The sequence below is a fragment of the Mauremys mutica genome, chromosome 1 (assembly GCF_020497125.1).
Source record: "Mauremys mutica isolate MM-2020 ecotype Southern chromosome 1, ASM2049712v1, whole genome shotgun sequence".
NCBI classification, from domain to species: domain Eukaryota; kingdom Metazoa; phylum Chordata; order Testudines; family Geoemydidae; genus Mauremys; species Mauremys mutica.
Genome location: NC_059072.1, coordinates 347,105,126 through 347,126,831, shown reverse-complemented (window position 1 = coordinate 347,126,831; position 21,706 = coordinate 347,105,126). Strand labels below are relative to the sequence as shown.

General features: G+C 42.1%; 1 protein-coding gene across 1 annotated transcript in view; it reads right to left on the bottom strand.

The window, feature by feature from the left end:
* TENM4 (teneurin transmembrane protein 4) overlaps positions 1-19,708 on the bottom strand; it is a 766,570-nt gene extending 746,862 nt beyond the window's left edge. The window contains exon 1 of the mRNA XM_045020846.1: positions 19,580-19,708. The gene's annotated coding sequence lies outside the window, so the exon portion shown is untranslated. The remainder of the gene's footprint in view (positions 1-19,579) is intronic.
* Positions 19,709-21,706: the final 1,998 nt, after the last annotated feature.

The following is a 21,706-nucleotide window of genomic DNA, read 5'->3' as shown; positions in this document are numbered from 1 at the left end:
TAAAGAAAGATATCTAAGAAGGGACAGTGCTCAGCAATAAAAAAAAGGGTTCGAGATTTAAAACACTGCACTGGAAACAACCATCTAAGGCAATAACACTTGCCCTAGAAATGCCCCCCCTTGTTTGGGGATTAGTACATCTAACTCTGACCTACTTATGCCACTATGTTCTATATCCTTTATAAAGAAGAAAATACATTTCAAATTAATGCACTGAGGTTATTAGGATTCAACTGACATCTACAGAGGACTAAAGATATGACAAGGGAAACTGAAAACAAGTATACCCTTGCTCCTCTCACAAAGATGTCTTAAACCTCCCAATTTTCTTATTTACAGTATGGTTACTAAAGCAATTATGCTGTCAACATAAGTTGCTGCGCATGTCAGATACTGCAAGAACTTCTGGAACTTACTTTCATTATCATAAAATTCTGCGGTGGTTTTTTTTTGGGGGGAGGGGAGGGTTAAAATTGAAATACGTGAAATTGTTCTTCAAAATGATTATCCAGAAGTACCTCTGTCTTTACATCCATCTTTGAGTCACTGTTTATCCAGGGGAAATAATATGCCTTGTAGTTATTAGTGATCCCATGGCACTTTTTTCCAAAACTAAGTGGGGTGTGAAGAATATATGCCAAGGAAGCACGGATTGTTCTGATATCATCCAACCCAGTTATCGGTCTTCTTATTAGTCATAAAGTTTTTTTTAATTCATGTCACCAAGATACAAAGCCAATGTGGGAAAGTTAGAGGTAACTATCATTATTTCAATTTTGACCCCATGCCTCTTTTCAATAATTTGATGTGGTGTTTGCCCACAATCTAAGAATCCAGCTTATTCCACACATTAGAAACAATTACATCATACAGTCCCACCTGCCTGCTCTACATTGATATCAAGAACACAAACTGACCTGAATTGCTGAAGAAAACCTAACTAGTATGGCTACCAGGAAGCATGAACATTCTCTCATATGTAAATATTTATTAGCTAGAATTCCCAGTGCAAACACCCCTTCCAAGAAAACCCCCATGAAGAGATGAACATAACCTATAGGATTTTTAGATTGATGAATTCTGACAGGGACAATCACCCTAACAAGACAAGGGAAGGGGAAAAGGGAGACGATGCCCTTAGGGCTGCAAAGGCTGTTTCTAGATTTCTCCTAGGGTGTCCTTGGTGAGCTCTGTGGTGTCCTTGGTGAAGAAATCCCCCTCAGTCAGTACTATAGGCTCATGAAGTCTGCTTTACCTGGATGAACTCTGTAAAATTTCAGAACTTGTCTGCCTAAGGACTTGGCCTACGCAGATTTTTCCCAGTCCCAGTCCTTACAACATCTCCCAGTACAGCACATGTGAGGAGATGGATGCATGGTGTCTAATTTTGACCTGCACAGAAAATATTTTTAGGAGTTTCCTATTCTCCTTCTTTTCTTTTGGGGAGGTTCATCAGAAGGGGAGATCTAAGCCCACAATAACTCTCCAGAGCAAGATCTCAAAATTAGGGCTGTCAAGTGATTAAAAATATTAATTGTGATTAATCGTGCTGTTAAACAATAATAGAATACCATTTATTTAAATATTTCTGGATGTTTTCTACAATTTTCAAATACACATTTCAATTACAACACAGAATACAAAGTGTATAGTGCTCACTTTCTATTTAGTTTTGATTACAAAAATTTGCACTGTAAAAAACAAAAGAAATAGTATTTTTCAATTCACCTAATACAAGTTCTGGAGTGCAATCTCTTTATCATGAAAGTTGAACTTACAAATGTGGAATTATGTACAAAAAACCCTGCATTCAAAAACAAAACAATGTAAAATTTTAGCACCTAAAAGTCTGACCAGCCCTAGTTCTTGTTCAGCCAATCGCTCAGACAAACAATTTTGTTTACATTTGCAGAAGATAATGCTGCCTGCTTCTTGTTTACAATGTCACCTGAAAGTGAGAACAGGTGTTTGCATGGCACTGTTGTAGCCAGTGTCAGAAGATATTTACATACCAGATGCACTAAAGATTCATATGTCCTTTGATCCTTCAACCACCATTCCAGAGGACATGCGTCCATGCTGACGACGGGTTTTGCTCAATATCTATCCAAAGCAGTGCAGACCGACACATGTTCATTTTCATCATCTGAGTCAGATGTGACCAGCAGAAGGTTCATTTTCTTTTTTGGTGGTTTGGGTTCTGTAGTTTCCTCATCAGAGTGTTGCTCTTTTAAGACTTCTGAAAGCATGCTCCGCACCTCGTCCCTCTCAGATTTTGGAAGGCACTTCAGATTCTTAAATCTTGTGACGAGTGCTATAGCTATCTTTAGAAATTTCACATTGTTATCTTTGCACTTTGTCAAATTTGCAGTGAAAGTGTTCTTAAAATGAACAACATGTGCTGGCTCATCATCCAAGACTACTATAACATGAAATATATGGCAGAATGCAGGTAAAACAGAACAGGAGAAATACAATTCTCCCCCAAGGACTTCTGTTACAAATTTAATTAACACATTTTTTTTTAACGAGTGTCATCATCATGGAAGCATGTCATCTGGAACGATGGCCGAAGCATGAAGGGACATATGAATCTTTAGCACATCTATCTTGCTACGTCAGCTACAACAGTGCCATGTGAACGCCTGCTCTCACTTTCAGGTGACATTGTAATTAAGTTGTGGGCAGCATTATCTCCCATAAATGTAAACAAACTTGTTTCTCTTAGCGACTGGCTGAACAAGAAGCAGGACTGAGTGGACTTGTAGGCTCTAAAGTTTTACATTGTTTTGTTTTTGAGTGAAGTTATGTAACAAAATAAACTACATTTGTAAATTGCACTTTCATGATAAAGAGATTACACTACAGTACTTGTATGAGGTGAATTGAAAAATATTTATTTTGTTTATCATTTTTACAGTGCAAATATTTGTAATAAAAAATAATATAAAGTGAGTACTGTATATGTTGTATTCTGTGTTGTAATGGGAATTGATATATTTGAAAATGTAGAAAAACATCCAAAAATATTTAATAGATTTCAATTGGTATTCTATTGTCTAACAGTGTGATTGAGATTAATTTTTTTAATCACGATTAATTTTTTTCAGTTAATCGCGTGAGTTAACTGCAATTAAATCGGCAGCCCTACTCACAATATTAAGGAATTTTATCCACGTATTTTGAGATCCCTTTATCTTGTAACTCAGGCTCTGGAGACCTGATCTTCTACCCGTAAGAGTGAATTTGACTCCTCCTGCTTCTGCCTTACTGTGGGCCTTCCACCTCACTTCGTCCAAGGAACATAAGGTTCATGAGGACAACAAGGATGGGGCTCTTTCTTCACCCCTTTGGGTGAGGTACGAGGTACAAGCATGTTGGACGTGTTTCTCCCAGCTCAGTCCTGGCTCAGATTCAGAAAGGAAAATACAAAAGTCTGGATGTGAGCGATATGACCTGCTCTGGAGCATAAGGACCCACCCAAGGATGTCCTGGGGGATGAATCCGTTCCCATTTTGGGCTCAGAGTTCTCCATGTTGGTTTGGCTGCTTGTGCACCTCCCTCAACTTTAAAGTCTGTTGATTTAAGGGCCATAGCGGGGGTTCCAGAACAAGGGCTCTGATCCATGAGCTGAGATCCTAGGGAGTCAGCCATTCTCAGCCGTTGGATCTCTAGTGAATGAAAGGAACCCTGAGAAGGCTTCTCAGGCACCAGGCTCTAGCACAGAAGGTCCTAGGGAATTATCGTTGAAGCCGGGGACAGGTTATCTGAGTGAAGTCTGCTGAGTGTAAAGGCTGGCTGAATCCTTGGTACACAGAAAATATGGCCAGGTGAATGGTGGTGGTTAGATACCCACACTCCTCTTACTGATGCTGAGTGTCTCTGCTGTGTTTGAGGTGTGTTCCAAACCATTACTTCTGGTCATACGGTAGTCAGGTGGGAAGGGGTGGTAGAAGCAGGAAAAGGGTCTACATTTAGCTCCAGGGTGATTTTGTACCCATTCCTGCATTGCTTTTTCCTCCTGGGAGGAGGGATCACCTCTAGCTAAAAAATGTCCTGTCCAGAATATACCAGGCAGTGGTTCAAATGCATGCTATTAATCTCCGACAAATCCTGGTCCAAAGAAAGGATACAAATGCATAAACTGTGGGAATGCCCAAGATTCAACTATTCTGGCAGAACAAAGAGAGAATTCAATTCATTTTTAAAAGTGACATACAATGCTGCTAAAATATTCATACTTGGGAATACAGCTCTACCGAACACAGTGTATTATAGGAACTAACAATCCAGGATCTTCAGGGCCACTATGACAGTTACATAACTAATCTTTCCAAAATGGAAGTAACACTCTGTCTAATGCAGAACAATATGTTTGTAATTTACTAAATCTAAGAACAATTTAGAAAGGACTCCATGTTGGTGTTTAAAGGAAATTCACATTTTACAATCAGACCTGGAACCCTTTTCTAGAATAGCATGGAAGGGATCCATGCAATCAGAGGTAGAAATATAATAAAATTAAATACTCCCAAAGGCAGAGTGACTAGATTTTTTCTTATCATCAGAGTTGCAAATATGACTCCTTATTTCAATAATTTCAGACAAAGAATGATGTTCTGAATTTCTATAATATATTTAATCTGAGAATGAGTGGCAGTCAGATATTGCTAGGGTATAAATACCTGGGGGGCGAAGATAGACACACAGACGACAGGATATCAACAAGATTTGGAAACCAGCAGTTGTGCTGATTAAAGTAATTCTAATATTCTCTGTACCAAGGAGTAAATTGAGACATAGAAAGTGACTTGCCCCAGATCACATGGCCAGTTGAGAGCTGGAAACAGAAGTCCTGACATTCCAGTCCTTTAGCCTAAATTAAGGTCACTCTGCCTCCCTATTGACTTGTTAGTGTAATTAAAACTAGAGGTGGGCTAAGACAGAACAGTCAGAAGCAGGTCTGCATATGTGGTTCAAGAACCACAGTGCCAGGCCAGCACATAAGGAAGCGGGGGGAAAGGGACGTAGGGAGCCAGTTCCTCACACACAAGCAGAAGGGCGGAGATCTCTCCACAATAACACTCAAGAGAGCTAAGAAAGTAGGCCAGTTAAATTCCCCAATGGGAGATTGTGTGCTGGTTGGGGGTTTCCACACACACACCCCCCCGCAACTGTCTAGCACAGGAAGTGCAAGCTAATGGAGCAAGTACTCATATCCACATAGGGAGCACAGTGTGTTTTACTATGTGTCCCTGTGGAATCCTGCCCAGACTGGTAGGATCCCTACAGTTTAGGATGTACAAGACAGAATCTAGGCTCATCAGGATTTATTTTTCAGGATCAATCCATCAGTCTTCTTTGTTTAGAGGGGGTCCCTCCTTGTCAGGGTGCCCTTATCATCATTCCAAAATGACAGCTTCTTGCTTATGATAGGAAATAGATGTACAGCCAAATACTGCTCTTACTTTCAATGGGATTATACCAATGTGAAAGGAGATTAGGGTCGGAGATGCTGCTCTATGTATTATGAATAGAGCAATGAGAACTCTGTATGGGATTCATCTGCTTTAGAGCAAATTTTCTAGAAGTCTTTTAAGAAATTAGTCTGAACTCAATTGCAGAGGTATAGGATTAATATTGGAGATGAACTACACTAAACTTCCCTTACTCACTGTTGCAGCTACAGAAGCCTTCAGGTAAGTTACCTAGTAGGACAAGAATTATCTGGAGCTAGTCTAATTCCATCGTGCTCAGAAATCTAACAATCAGTGCATCGTTTGTGGAGAATCTGCTGAAGTTCCAGAAAGACTCCAGCAACACCTCAAAGGTGAGCAGAGCTACAAGAAATGGGGATTTGCTTTGTAAGCATACCACATAAACCACTCAGTGAGTGAAGAAAATGGACCCCAAAATACCCCTACTACTACCCGTTGACCAGAATGGGAAAGTGGCTGACTATGATATCTGGTGAGAAATGTATGTTTAAAAACTTAAAATTAGAGAGTTAATTGTATTTGGTAAGTGCAACTGGCAGCGATTCATGAGATGATCAACAATTATCTTATTCACCCATCAAGTGTCAGAGGATCACACAAGGCCGGAACCCTAAGAATTACATTCCAAATGGTATTCTTGAACAAAGAAAACAACATAAAAAGCGTTCAGCTTCTCTTGAAGATTTCTCCAGTCCCTCCAACACCGACCACCCATACTATTCAAACAAAAGGATTCCTCCATCTTAGGTACTTTTCCACTCCTTGTCTGGAAATGCTCAACCTTATAAATCCATTCCAATATCACACTCGGAACAGTCACCCAGGATTTAATGAAGTTTCTGTTTAAATTGAGAAAAATTAATGCACTCACATTAAACTTGGACACTGTTTAACCTGAAATAGACTGAAACAATGCTGCTCCATTGACATGCAAAACCATTGTTAGTATATAGCTACTCAAAATGCATACGCAATGGCAGTTATGCCAAACCACTCAAATAACAAAAACCAAGCTAATTTTCAGAGATTTACACATGTTCCTCAAAGACAGATATTTCAAGCTCACAACATATTCACCAACCAAATTTTAATTAGAGCTACAATTATAACTCAATACATTCCATGGAAGGAGATCTTCTATTTATAACTACATATGTGTATTCCACTCACTGATTCCCAGGTGCTCCATACCCTCACCACTAAAATTTTGTTTAGTTAAGAAAGCTATAGGTTAGTGCAAAATATTAGAGCTTGAGAGAGAGGTAAAATTTACTGTACAAATGCAAAGGAAAGTAGCTTGTGATGGTGGTTCCCCAAATGAAACTTCTTCCATCTATATCTACTTCAGATCATTTTGCTTTCAGATACTCCTCAAAACAATGTAGTTAAAGTAGGTATGGAAGACAGATATGAGTGATAGTAAAAGGCCTAAAACTGCAGATAGATGTCCACATGCCTATCGGGCGTTCCATTAGTTGGAGGCGATTCCCAGACTTCAACAGGACTCCACCCAGGAGTAAGGGTTCACAAATTCAGATCTGTTGGCAGGAAAAGGTAGTTAAGGTACCCATTGTTAACTAAGGAAGTGTGGTTAAGAGAGGTAACTTTAGTGATGCAGTGAGGGTACTGTGATTAGCTCAAGTGTTAGCTAAGTTAATCAGCTAACAGTTATACTATTAATTTCAAAGCGCAAAGGTTGAATTCAGTTGATTCCCACCCAGAACACCAATGTTCAATGCAGCATTTTGGCAGTCATATCTCAAACACAACTCCCATTGACATCAATGCCCAAGAGGGGATTTTTTGAGAATGAGGCCCATATAGCGTAGAACTTCCCCTAACATTGATGTGCAGAAGTCACCCTGATAAAGTCAGCATTAGCTTTGGAAATTCGACTTAGTAAGGACTGAGCAGAAACTAAAGACAAAACTGTGGCCTCCCCTTCTATCGGTGTGCAGTTGAAGAGGGTGGAGACGTGGGGGAAGAAGGAGCTTCTCTCTCCCTTCTGCAGGCTGCATAATGGGTCCAGAATTGCAGTCCTTGGGCTCCGGCGAGCATGGTGTCACTAGAAAGTTACTGCCCCTTGGAGCAATTTGCTAGAAAGAAGGCAGTAAGTACATGTGGAGACACAGTTCCACTCACCTCGCACACCAGCTTGCACAGCTGGCCCGCCACACAGCAGGGGAAAGTATCTTGTATTCCATAAAGGAGTGGCACAAACTATTTCCTCCCCAGTGCAAATGCAGAGCTCCAGAAGACACTCTTGATCTCTAGGCCCTGACTATGGGCCCTGGGCTATTAGCACAATCGAGCCTTGAGTAAGGACCTCAAGACTGTGCCATTAATGTTAGTGAAGTAATAATGATGGGGCGCTTTTAAAAGAAAGGTGTCCCAGCTTGTTTTAAGAGCTGTGCATAAGAGCTTTCACAGAATACTCCAACCGTGATTCTATGTGATGTCAAAATAAGGAGTTCTTACCGACTGAAAGAGCCATTTTAAATTTCACACAAGCCAAAAGAATGACAAGAAGAACAATGTGAAATTTCCAGTATAGCAGAAATAAAAACAAATATTGGGTTATAGACTACAGGGCACGAGGCATGATTCCGATTTACAGAAGGTTCCCTGTCAGAGCTGGATGTCTACCTCCAAATATCCATTAAAAGCCTACAACATTAATTACGAATGGGAAAAGATAAGAGTTCAATTCATTTTGTTATTTTGTTCCAGGCACTTCACGGCTGTCAGTTTAACTTTAAAAGAGGCCCACAGTGAAGATAACCCTGTAAAGAGGATAACTTGGAACTTAAAAAAAAAAAGTGTACTTACCCTGCACATGGTTCTAACAGATGTGGTTTTAAATTACCTTTGGGACCTAATAATGTTTTTTGAATGGACTGAATGCTAAATACTTGGCTTCTCCAGTGACAGACATGAACGTTCAATAGTTTAAGCAGAAAACACCCATTCGTGTCTTTAACTGGCACACTTTTCATTTGCAGCCGACATCGGTCAGCGTGATTTAATACTTTGGGCCATAATCCCCTCACCAGCAACAAAAAAGATGAAATAGCTTTAAAGAAATAAACCAAAACAAAAAAACAACAACTTGTAAACAATACCAGTCTGACTGCATTGTTTCTTACACAACAAAAACTCCTGCCGCCTGCAATGGAAACTCACCAGAGAGGACAGCTGAGGAAAAAAAAAATGTTAAATAATTCAAAGCCACTAACATCAAGTCTGATGTAGGTATAAAAATAGTTACAAAACACCATGATATACATGTTTTCATTACAGGAACTTGGGCTTACTTGAAGACATAAGAACTCCTACCCCACCTAGGGTGACCAGATGTCCCGATTTTATAGGGACAGTCCTGATATTTGTGGTGTTGTCTTATATAGGCGCCAATTACACACCACCCACGTCCCGATTTTTCACACTTGCTATCTGCTCACCCTAATCCTACCACTAGTCCATTCTAGCACCTTTCATTAATCAGGCATTCACAATCCCATCTATTTCCACACCAGCCTTCAGATTTTCTTAACGATTTGATGTTGCTGAATTGAGGAAAAGAGCCCTGCTCCTTTTCACAAGATAAGAGCCTGATCCAAAGTCCATTAGAGTCCATAGAAGTCTTTGAATTAAATGGGCTTTTGATCTGGCCCTGATTTAGGCAAAGTGCCTAATACCAAACCTCTGCACCATCCGCATTGCAGAGTGATGGGATTACTACAACCAACTCCCCGTGCCGCCCCCCTTCCCCCCTCCCGCCATAAATAAATAAATAATAAAAATCCTCAGTGTCACACTGTCCACTCCCATATACAGTCTGAAAGATGGGCCTCTGTGAAATATTCCAGGGAATATGATGTAAGCGACCATGTAACCTGTACCAATTCTGCAAAGGTTACTCAAGGTATTTTTGTTTGCATAGAGGGGAGGGGCAGAGAAACAAATCTGAGCATCAGTTAAATGAAGAGGGTGCAGATTCATTTTTATCCCCAGCATGCGTTTCTGAAGTTGGGGGGAGGAAGTAAGTAATATGCAGGAAAAAAAAATTAATCCAGGCCTTTTTGTTTCATGCACAGCATAGATGTTACATTATTTTATAGCTCAACGTTCTTGGGGGGAAATGGAAAACCAGGCAATCTCAATAGAACTAGCATCCCAGCTTGACAGACGTTGATAAGCTCCTTTCTCCCTTTCCCCCCCCAAAGTCAGCCTCTGATATCCCTTAATTTGTTTTTTGTTCCTTTCTTCCAGCTAGACACTTGCTGCCTGATTATCTCAGAAGAAGACATAAAAAGCAAAAATTTTTCAACAAAACATTAATTATGCAGAAGACATAAAATCATGCAAAAACAAATGATGCAGGTGCATAATAACGCAATTCCCTGGAGCCTGTGATCGGCAGCTTCTAGCGTAGACATGTGCAAACAGCTGACATTTAAAGGCTTATGTGGGGTATGCACTAGAGAAGAGAGGCAGATGGGGGCCACTCCTAGATGAGCCATTTCTTCTTCTCTCCAAACCCAAATGATACTATCAACAGCACCACCAGTAAACCACTAAGTCTCCCGTCCTACAATGAATGAGCCCCATGGAGACAGACCCCTGCCCCCAGATTCAGCTCCAATGTGGGCACTGCGGTTCCACGTGAGGGCAAGCGTCTGCCTGATCAGAACTCACTGGAAGATAAGATCCTAAACAAATGTTGGAGAGTATCAGTAACTTCCAAACTCGCTGACCTTGAATCTAGTAGCCAGATTAATATGTTTAGCAGAATTCATTTTAATGGGTCGATATGTTCAAAAGGTGGGGGTTTTTTTTAAAAATCAATCAAAACACAGTGCTTATAAATTTTCAGGCCAAAATTGTCAAGGCTAGGTACCTACGTAGGGTGTCTCGGCTTGTAGACCCAAAAATGGAGGCACCTCAAATCTGTAGGCTCCTTTTAAAAATTTGCACCACTTTTATATTAGATAATTTAGTCAAATATGCATCTACTGCTGAATCTCCTGCATTCCAGGGTTTTATCATAGAATCATAGAATCACAGAATCTCAGGGTTGGAAGGGACCTCAGGAGGTCATCTAGTCCAACCCCCTGCTCAAAGCAGGACCAAACCCAACTAAATCATCCCAGCCAGGGCTTTGTCAAGCCTGACCTTAAAAACCTCTAAGGAAGGAGATTCCACCACCTCCCTAGGTAACCCATTCCAGGTCTTCACCACCCTACTAGTGAAAAAGTTTTTCCTAATATCCAGCCTAAACCTCCCCCTCTGCAACTTGAGACCATTACTCCTTGTTCTGTCATCTTCTTTATGTCCCAATACTTTTCATAAGTGGCCAGTAATTTTGGGTCCTCAGCATGAGACACGTTGGACCTATTGCTTTACAGGTGCCAAACACCCACAGTAAAACACTTCCGTAAAAGACGGAGGCTTCCAAAATTCGGGGCCCTTTTTGGGAACATAGTCCTAAGTGATTTGTCCAAGGTCATGCAGCTAGTGTATTGCAGAGATGTGAATACAAGCCAGATCTCCCAATTCCCATTTCCAGGCTTTCATACAAAGGCTATCTTCCCTCTTCTTTGTCACCCAGAGATGATATTTAGCTTTGTTTTTCTAAGCATATAAATTATGATGACAATATTCTTTGAATGGCGGAATCACATTAACAGGGTTTACAAAGGAACAGTGTTGTTTCGGCACAGTTCCATGCATTAGCAATTTCCTTCCTGTACCTCTTTATACATATTTTCCACATGTGTTTAAAACGTGACCCCTAGTTTTAGAGAAGAGATTCTCTCAGTATTTCAGTTTGTGATCGTCACACACCTGTCCTGGTACCCAGCGTGCGATACACAGCGGAGGAACCATACGTCTTGGAAAAACCCCAAAGTCTGAATGTATTTAAGAGGTAGTCCACAGTAGTAATGCTATAACAGCACACAGAAATCCTGGGACAAGAGGGAGTGAATCATAGCACATGGAGATGGAAATAGTCGTTGTGATGGGGTGAACTGGCTTTAGCTCAGGGATCTCTAACTCAAAATGACCACGAGGGCCACATGAGGACTATCGCATCACTGACACACACCCCTGCTGGCCCCGGCCCCGCCTCTTCCCACCCCTTCCCTGCCCCCATTCCAACCCCTTCCCCAAATCCCCGTCCCTGCCCCGCCTCTTCTCCACCTCCTCCCCTGAGCGCGCGGTTCCCTGCTCCTTCTCCTCCCTCCTGGAAAGTGCTAAACAGCTGGCGGGCGAGGGGAGCTTGGCGGCCATAGGAAATAACAAGGGGGAGGGGCCACGGGGAGCTTGGTGGGCTGCAGCAAATGCGGCCTGCGGGCCGCGTGTTTGAGACCCCTGCTTTAGCTCATTACCAGTAACTATAGAAGTTCTCTCCCCATTCAGGTCTCACACAGGTGTTCAGGGTCGAGTAATGAGGTAAGGCTGGAGCCACAATGCACCGCTCAGAGGGAATATCGGAAACTCTTAACAACAGCAACAAAAAGCCCAAGGAAAAACCCAGCTACTCATTAGAGGAAAGGTGAAAAAACAAAAAAACTTTTGAGATGGCAGAACACTACATCCAGCAGTTACAAACTGAGCTGTACCACGGGCTGCGGGAGAAGGGGAGCACTTTCTTTTCACTTTCATCAAATTTTGCTTTGTTGATAATGTTTCTGTTCAGACAGCGCGCAGAAAAGCAAGAATAAAAGCCTAATTGAGTCTGCTTTTTCATTGCCCAGCCAGCTGATCCTCTCCACAAGCTTCTACTCACAAGGTTCAACCTCTCGGTCAAGATAGTCCATTCTCCTATTCAGTAGGAGTGATCCACAGTGAGCCCATTGGCTAGTTAAGGAGAAGCAATGGATGGCTATTATGGGAGTGACAAAAAGACCTCAGCCATGAATGGCTTAAGACAGAAGAAAATGTTAGCAAGTTTTCCTCAGGATAGCCACCTTTTTGGATGGGGTGGGAAGATACAAAGAGGACACTGAGGCCTTGCTTCTAAGCCACCCTAAGGTCCTACTATGCCACTCTGGCAGCATATAGGGGCCCTAAAGTAAGTGTAAACATAACTGCGGCTCATTTTAAGGCTCCTTTACACTGCCAGAGCCATGTAAAGGGAACTTCCATGTAAATAAGAATCAGGCTTAATCTAAGTCAGGCTTGCAAAACTGCCATGAGAATTTACAAGCCCAACCACAAGATTTAGTAATCCACCCTTAACAGGAAGTTGAAGATTAAAAGAAAAATAACCCTAATGATATACTTTCACACATTTTTGGCGTTTGTCTATGATTTCTAATCATCAAAGTTATTGTTAGAGTAGGACACTGTCATCTGAATGAGGATTCTTCTGACAGAAGGCGTATGAACACAGAGGTGTCAGGCCGGGCAATCTGCGTGATTGCTATGTCAATGCTGCATCTCTTGGGATTTCTTTCCTTTTAATCCCATTCTACAAATCCTGCAATGCTGGATCCCTTTGATGCCGCTTTGTCTGATTCTCATTAATTGTATTCCCTTCTTCACCAGGAAGCTTGAGTTTTTATTACCTGCTTTTTTTTATATATATATATATATATATATACACATATATATATATATATATATATATATACACATACACACACACACACATACATACACACACACACATAAACACACACACACACACACGAGTGTGTGTATAGATGGATAGATAACCAAATGTCAAATTTTATTTTATATATATTATTAATAGGTAATGTTGCCTATTAAGGTTGCCTATTAAGGTTGCCTGACACTTCCCATTATAAAACCCTATTTTCAGTTGCTTATAACTTGGTCAAACTACCTGTTCAGGCTGAAACTTTCCATGCTGGGCATCTGCCTGAGGCTAATTGTTTGTTTGTTTGTTTGTGTTTTTTAAACCATCCAGCAGAACAGTTCAGCTGTTTCCAACAAGGAGGCTAGGGGAAAAACTATACTGTGTTGGTCACGCTAAAATATTCTGGTGGCCTCACTGTTTGAAATGCTCTAGCACCTGATGTTTTGGAGTTGGGACTTGAAATTTGCCATAGGAGTGGCCTTTGTGTCAGGGGCACGCTTTTTGCTCTCCCCATAAAAACCCACACAAATGTGGTTACATTATAAGCCTTTGGGGAAAAAAAATCACAATTCACACATTGCTCACTAGAGACTTGCTAGAGCTTAACAGCTAAAATCTTCAAAGATCCCCTCCATGTTGGGTGTGCTCCAGCACAGAGCTGAGCATGACTGTCCCTGCAGTTGTGGCTCTGGGCTGCCGAGGCTCATGCTAGGTCCCGGAACTGAGTGCAGGGAGACCTCTTGCCTGTGCTCTCTATGCCCCCCCACCCCCCGTTGGAGGCAGCTGTCTGAGTCAAATGCAGGAACAGGGGGTTGAAGAGCCAGACCTGGAAGGGGAGTAGATTGGGACAAGGAGCTGAGGGTGGGGAGAGGTAAGAGAGAAACTGAGACTGGGAGCCAGACAGCAGAAACTTGGACTGGCTGGGCAAGGACAGGAAAGGAAACAGCATGAGACTTGGATCAGATGAGGAGCTGGGTGGGGTAGGGAGACTGGGACAGGCTGAGCAAGGAGACTAGGAGGCAGTGGTAGGGAATGATGGCACGGGGAGGAGAGGCAGATCAGATGAAGATCCAGGATACATATGTGACCATGTAATTAAAGACTATCGTAACGCATATGCACAAGGGGGCCAAGTTAAGGGCGTACAAGCAACCTTAATTCTGGCATTTCTCATTGTGTGAGTGCTTGTCTTTGCATGTTCAATAATGTCCTTTTAACACAGGTTGTGGTTTTTTTTTAGAGAGCGAGTTGTATGTATTGTTTTGTTTAGCATTGACTCACTGGGAAAAAAAAAAAGACATCGTAGTATTCAATAATAAACCCAACCCTAAAATCAATGGACAGTCAAACAGCCACCAAGTCCATGTTTTATATTGCTGTACTAGTAGTACATATGCTGCCAATACTCCAGTCTTAATTGTAGCAACGAAGCAGAATCTTGAACCATGACAGTTTTCCTATACTGTAGAAAATACCACTGTACAAAAGCTTGAGGTGATAATGAAATCTAATTGAATTCTCTCAATTTAAATAGATGGATAAATGTGAATTGGTAAGTGTGGCTCAGCAGGCCTGTCCACCTAAATAGGCCATCAGCAACTTCTCCTGCTGTTTTTTCTAATCTCGTTTAAAAGTAGGATGTGTCAAAACCTAGAAAGCAAATCTTATCTTGGAATCAGAAATCTGAACTGTCAACTTTATTCATTTTTTTCCTTCTGCTGATTGCCAATATATTCATCCAACCTATGACTCAGCTCCGCAATCACACATCAAGAACAAACATTTCAATAACCAGAACTCTTTTTTAGATGATCTTATCATAAAAAAATAGTTCTGCCAATGTTTTCTGTTAATGGTATGAGACGAAGCGGGAATCCACCTTCAGAACAAGCAGCTTCATTCACAGCAAGGTTACATGCTAGGCATAAGGTTTTATGGGCATGAGGATCAAACTTCTCAAGGAATGTAAACTTTCTGCAAGAAGTATTTGTCACTCAATATAGCCAAAGCAACTTGCCCTAATAGTCATATTTCAACTATACTGCTGGCTTAAAATTTTTTATTTGAAACAATTATTCAAGAGAGCTGGCGAAGAAAAATATTTATAGGAAAATAATTTGACTATCAGCATAGTGACAGTGGAATGGCACAGAGGAATGCAGATCCGACTTTTTTTGCTTGTATAGAAATCCATCATAACAGTCTCCAATACCACCACTCCTTTTGAACTAGGGAGATTAGGTAAAGAAAAAAATTTCACTCTGATTTTTTTTTAATCTATATCAAAGTCGAAATATCTTTTTTAAAACTATTTTTAGAAGCTTTTCCTCTGAAAACATATTGGTCAAGAAGGATCCATGAATACCCAATTCACTGGCAAGTGGCGCATGTTATTCTGTCAAAGCGCCCAGAAATGCCAATCTGTCGGTTCAAAGCAGAAACAGAATATTTTAGCTTTTAGTTATAATAAGCTAGATGTATAGAACTTGTAACAGGGCAGGTAACTAGCAGTCTTTAAATCTTAACTGACTGAATTACAGAGTTTCATCTCTTTGAATCAAACCAGGGAGAGGCAATTTCAAATTCTGTTGTTTCAGTTTTATATATTATATATTTAAAAACACAGACACACACAAATAGGGGTCTGTTTGAGTGTTTAAGCATCCAGTGCCAAAAGATAAACAGACAAAGTAGTGATAATAAAGAAAGACAAGGAACAGTTTTGTTGTTTATTCAACTATTATTTTTGCAGTAAGTGTTAAAAATGGCATTGATTTTAAATCCTAATAAGAAATCATTCATGTCACACAACATTAATCTTGCCAAATCACTCTCATCATTCTATTACCGCAATATTTGTAACTTTTGATCTGGAAACATCAAGTTACATAAGATTGTGGTTCTGCTCCCTCGCAAGGATGTGATTCTGTCAGAAAATGAACCACTGAAGCAGAAATTCTAACACAACTGGAAATGACTTTCCTGGGAAGGAGGAGGATAGTTTTGTTTAAGTACCTCAGCTATTTTTAAGTGGAACTACAGTCAGTGTTTTGTTTTCTTGGATAGAAAAATGGTATAATGCCAGGTTGAAAAAAATATGGGCAGACTATTTTAATTGAAGCACTGCACACACTGGAGAAGGAGAGAAATGACATTTCAGTTATAACGCACCCTAGGGAGAAAAAAAGAAAGAACCTCACATCACAAGTACACCCCTTAAACACAATGAGAATCAGTATTTCAATTATCATCATGCTATCTGCACACAAAAATAAAGTGACTGCATTTTAACTATTCTAGTAAATTACCGTAATTTAGAGGTACTGCAGAAAACAAAGAATGCAACTTTGTCTCTCCCAAGCTCCCTTCTCCTGCAACCCACCAAGAAGAGAGATGGCATCTGCCCTCTCCCATCACCTTAGTAAAATTGTCAGAGAACGGCACATCCCTTCCCACTCTCCCCCACCCAAAAAACAAAAAACAAAAAAAACCAGACAAGCAATTTTCCTTTCATCCACCCTTTTCTTTTTACAGTAGCCTTCCTTTCTGCTATACCCTCTAAAATTAGTGAAAGTTAATTTCTCCTCCCCTCTCAGCTTCTCGCCCCCTTTAAATTAAAAAGAAATCCGTGAAGACAACTTCCCCCTATTCTCCTGCCATGGATTATTAAAGACAGTTCTTCCCTCCCACTGGCTGTATCTGAGAAACACCCTCTCCCCCCAGAAGATGATCTCCTTCCAACAGAACACACACACACGGAAAGTACGGGTGAGCTACAGAAAGAGATCTCTGCAGGATCCCCTGTATGATCAGAGCACATGTTAGTGCTGTAGTCGGAGCTCTCCATTGCAGTGGCTTTTGGAGGGAATCAGGCTGAGGGGAAAAGAGGAAACAGGTTGTTTGCAAACACCCCTCACCTCAGCTCTACACAGACCTCCTGCCTCTTTTCCAGGAAGATCCATGGCAAAGCAGTGGACCCAACTCCTGAGGTGAGCAAAAACTCAGGTAATGACAAAACGCTTACAGCAAATGCCCCCTCCACACGTGCCCTCCCCGCTAGCCACTCAAACCCCAAATCTGCTGGAAGCAAACACCAGTCATTTCTTTGCACATGCATTTGCTTCTCAATCACATTGTTAAGGATCATGGGAGCAGGAAATCCTAATGGCCCTGAACAGCCTGAGCTAGGAGGATTTATCCAGCAGCACATAAGAGGCTGGGATCGAAGAATCTAACTGAGGGACTTGTGACTGACACAAAATAGCCAACACCAGGAAGTCCTTATCACAAGCAGCATCACAATAGTGAGCCCAGCCCCACTCTTCTCAATCCTTGCTTTCTGGGGGGAAAAAAAAAACCAAACAAAACTGTATGAGTCAGAGGGATTTTTTCCCCTCTATCATACACACAAACATATATGCTACTCTGGTTTCTTCATCAGAGCCTATAAAGTGTTACAGGCTGACACGAAGGGGGAGGCGTCTGACTCTGAAATGGCCAATGAAATAAATTCAATACAAACTACTGACTTAGGACCATCCTCCCACAAATTTCCCCCCACCCAAAGAAAAGAATCTGTGTTTACTGTGGCTCATATCCTGCCCTCGACTTCTCGTTCCTTGGTCCAACGTGGGCACAATGTGCCCGAGTGCTGCTGGCACACGTGACTGGTATTTTACAGGTGTATATGGTAGATCCCGGGTACTGCAGACACAGATGGTGTACACGTTGGAAACAGAACACTTTCCATGCTGGGGGGAGGGGCTATTCCAAAAGCAAACTATTTTATTGGGGCCAGATACGCAGAAAAATATGAGATTTGGGTTAGCAGGAGCATGTTAATTTGTCCTCCACAATTTCTTCAACCCATGATCCAAAGCACCATAACATGCGATGAGCTGCACCACCACAGCACAAGTGTGTAAAGGACACAGCCAACTTCAATTTGTCTTTTGCTTTTGTCATTTTGTGTCACAACCTTAACTATATTTTAAAGGTTGACTGCTAAAAACTCATTTGAAAAAGACAGGGAGGCAGGTGTGAGGAAGGTGTTAAACCATAATGAATAAAACTTTCCTGAAAGCACAGGAGCTGAGCAATCTGCAACCCAAAGACTGGAAAGTTTTCGCATCAACTATTTCGGCAGATCTATTTTGAACGTATGAATAAAATATTTTAAAATGTGCTCATAATCCAGCCAATAAACTGGAAAAGACAGTAACAAATACATATTTTTAATTATTTTCAAAATATGTACCATTTCTTATGTGATTGACACCATAATGGTTTTCAACCCAAGATAGTCCAGTGTTATCCTGTAAATAAATAGCTTTGCATGTAACCTTTACGACATTTCTTTTAGAAGCACTGCACATATGTTAACAGTTCCCACTTTCAAAGTTAAACATCGCAGCAATTTTATACCATTAATAGATTTTTAACAAAATACATAAATAGCACTAAGAAATGTGGTTAAGGAGCCAGTGTGTTCTGTTATATAATCACATTTCATTTTTTCGATAGCCAAGTTGTTTAGAATTTAAAACAGAAACCTTAAAAAAAAATCAGATCCCCACTCCAAATCTCTTCAGAAATGCCCAACTATTTGTGGGGATGTTGGAGGGGCATGAGAGTGGGGAGGGGGGCAGGGACTTAAATATAATTGCCAAGAAAGGGATTTGTCTCCCAAGTTGTAGTCTGGCAGATTTAAAAAAAAACAATCTGGGAAATCCACCCTTTGGAAAATGTGGAACACAACCACAACTCTAACACAGATCCAAATGTAAACACACACACACACACACAGATGGGAAGAGGGGCGTAGGGGTTAAAAAAGGGGGTTTGTGGCGATATATAATGGCACCCTCTTTTTGCTGATATTACTGATTACTAAATAAATAAACAACATAAATAATACATCTTGCAACCTGGGCAAGTCGCTGGCAGCCTTTCTGGGAGGACCTGACACCCTCCCCGACCCAGACGCGTTGGAGTGAACGGGGGGGGGGGGGGGGAGAGAGGAAACCCTCCCAAACACACCCAAGGACCAACCTAAGTCTTACAGGCTCCGGGTCCCGGCTACACAGCAGGGATCCAGCCCAGCATCTCCCTCTGCCGAGCCATGAGCTCTGTCTGGCTGAACTAGGGCTGCAAACAGGGCACAAGGAACGGGGAGCTGGAGCAGCTCGATGTGTCTGCGAAAGGCTAGAGGGACACCGAGCCATGCACAGGCTGGGAGCAGCCAGCCAGCCAGCCAGCGGGGCTCGTTTCACAACGCCTGGAAAGTGACCGCGGGCAAGGGGGGGTGTTGAAAGTGTCTGGGGTTTTCTTGGGGGGGGGGTCGCGACAGATTCAGAGAGCTCTGGGTGTTCCCCAAACCCCGAGTACGTGTGTGGCGGGTGGGGGGAGGGAAAAGGGAGAGAGCTGGAGGAGGAGAGACACAGGCACTTTTCCCAGCAGCACGCCCGCTTACCATTTCTGCAGGCTGCGGTGCCACGGCTAGGTACGGCTCCTCCGCGCGATCCCACCCGGGGCAACTACCGCCAGGCACCGGAGCTCATCCTCCGGCAGCGCCGCGCCGCGCCGCCGCTCACCGCCGCCCAGGCTGGTCCAGCGTCTTCCCAGGCAGGAGTCCCCCTGCTAGGGAGCACTGCCCCAAAAGCAGCAGCTGCAATCCAAAGGCTTGTATTTAAAGCGCCCCCTCCCCCTGCCTCGCTCGCTCCCTTCCACACACACACACACACAGAGAGAGGAAGAGAGCCACACACAGGTTACATGAATGGGAGGCAGGAACCAATCCTACAATGCCTGGGAATGACAAGCACACATGCATTCAAAGCTGGTCTGCACCACTCAGGCGAAAAAGGCGGGGGAGGCAGGCGCCGCTCAGGTGATGCTTCCAATTGCCATCTCGGAGTGGCACCGCCACAGCGTCCCTGTTTCCACTCCCACTTCGATTTGGGGTTGATTCCTCCCTGGCCCTATTTCGGGGGGTGTCTCCTTGCAGCGTCGAGCAATGTAATTAACAAACGAACACCATGATTCCGTCTTCCCAGTTTCTGCTACTTGTCTCATGTCTCGCCTTTTGTGTTATTTGCTCAGAGATCACAAATAGAAACACCGTCAAGCGATAATTTTTTTTTATTCAGGCATCTATAATTACATTGCTCTTGCTCTCGTTTACAAATGTGACGGGGAGGGGTGGATTGCAAACATTTAGTTGCATAACTCAAAAAAGATTATTTCTTAAGGATGAGAAAAAATAACAGGATCAGGTGTTGCATTTTTTAAAAAACATCCTCAATCTGGATTTTTTTTAAAAACTTCACGTTAGTGGCAGAAAATCAAAGTGAACACTTTGCCACTTAATATTCTCTTAAGAGAGGAAGGAGCATTATGTGATTAAGGTACTAGATGGGACCTCAGATCTGGGTTTCATTTTCGGTCCTGCCACTGACATCCTGCATGACCTTGGGCAAGTCACTTATAACTAGGGCTCTACCAAATTCATGGTCCATTTTGGTCAATGTCATGGTCATAGGATTTTAAAAATTATAAATGTCATGATTTCAGCTATTTAAAGCTGAAATTGCACAGTGTTATAATTGTAGGGATCCTGACCCGAAAAAGAATTGTGGGGGGGGAGGAGGAGGGTTCGCAAGGTTATTGTAGGGGAGGTTGCAGTACTGGTACCCTTATCTCTGTGCTGATGCTGGTGACGGCTCTGCCTTCAGAGCTGGGCAGTTGGAGAGCGGCGGGTGCTGGCCGGGATCCCAGCTCTGAAGGCAGAGCCACTGCCTGTAGCAGCACAGAAGTAAGGATGGCATAATATGGTATTACCACACTTACTTCTGCATTGCTGCATCCTTTTGGGTCAGGACCCCCAATTTGAGAAATGCTGGTCTCCCCATGAAATTTGCATAGTATAGGGTAAAAGCACATAAGAGATCAGATTTCACAGGGGAAGACCAGATTTCACAGTCCCTGAGGTGTTTTTCATGGCCTTGGAAGGGCCTTACTTATAATCTCTCTAAGCCTTGAATCACTGCTTGTAAAGTGGGTACAATACTGCTTCCTTTCCCCCTACCCTTTGTCAATTTAGAATCCAAGTGCCTTGAGGCAAGGGCTATCTATACTAAGTATTTGCACAGGGCTTAATGCAATGCGGCTCCAATCTTGGTTGGGGTATCTAGATGCTACTTTAACACAATTAATATATATTAATAGTAGTTTACTATGCAACAAGAGGATATAAATGTAATTGTGAAATTTAATTGCCAAAGTTTAATCATTCCATGTTGCCTCCTACACTTGGACTTGTTATTTTCTCATTCATGAAACAACTGTCCTCTCCCCGGACAAGTCTCGCCTCAAAATTCAAAACCTTTCAGTAATTAACAGTGAATGGTTTCTGCAACATCGCAGACTGGAAGCCTCATGCACTGTGCTACATAAGTCTAAAATGTTTCATCTGTGTGCATATTACATGGAAGATCCTCGGGCAGGGACTGCGTCTTCCTATATCTTCACATCATGCTGAACTCATTTACAGTACTCAGTACTGTTTGCACAAAAGATGTGATGCAAAATAACGGATAGA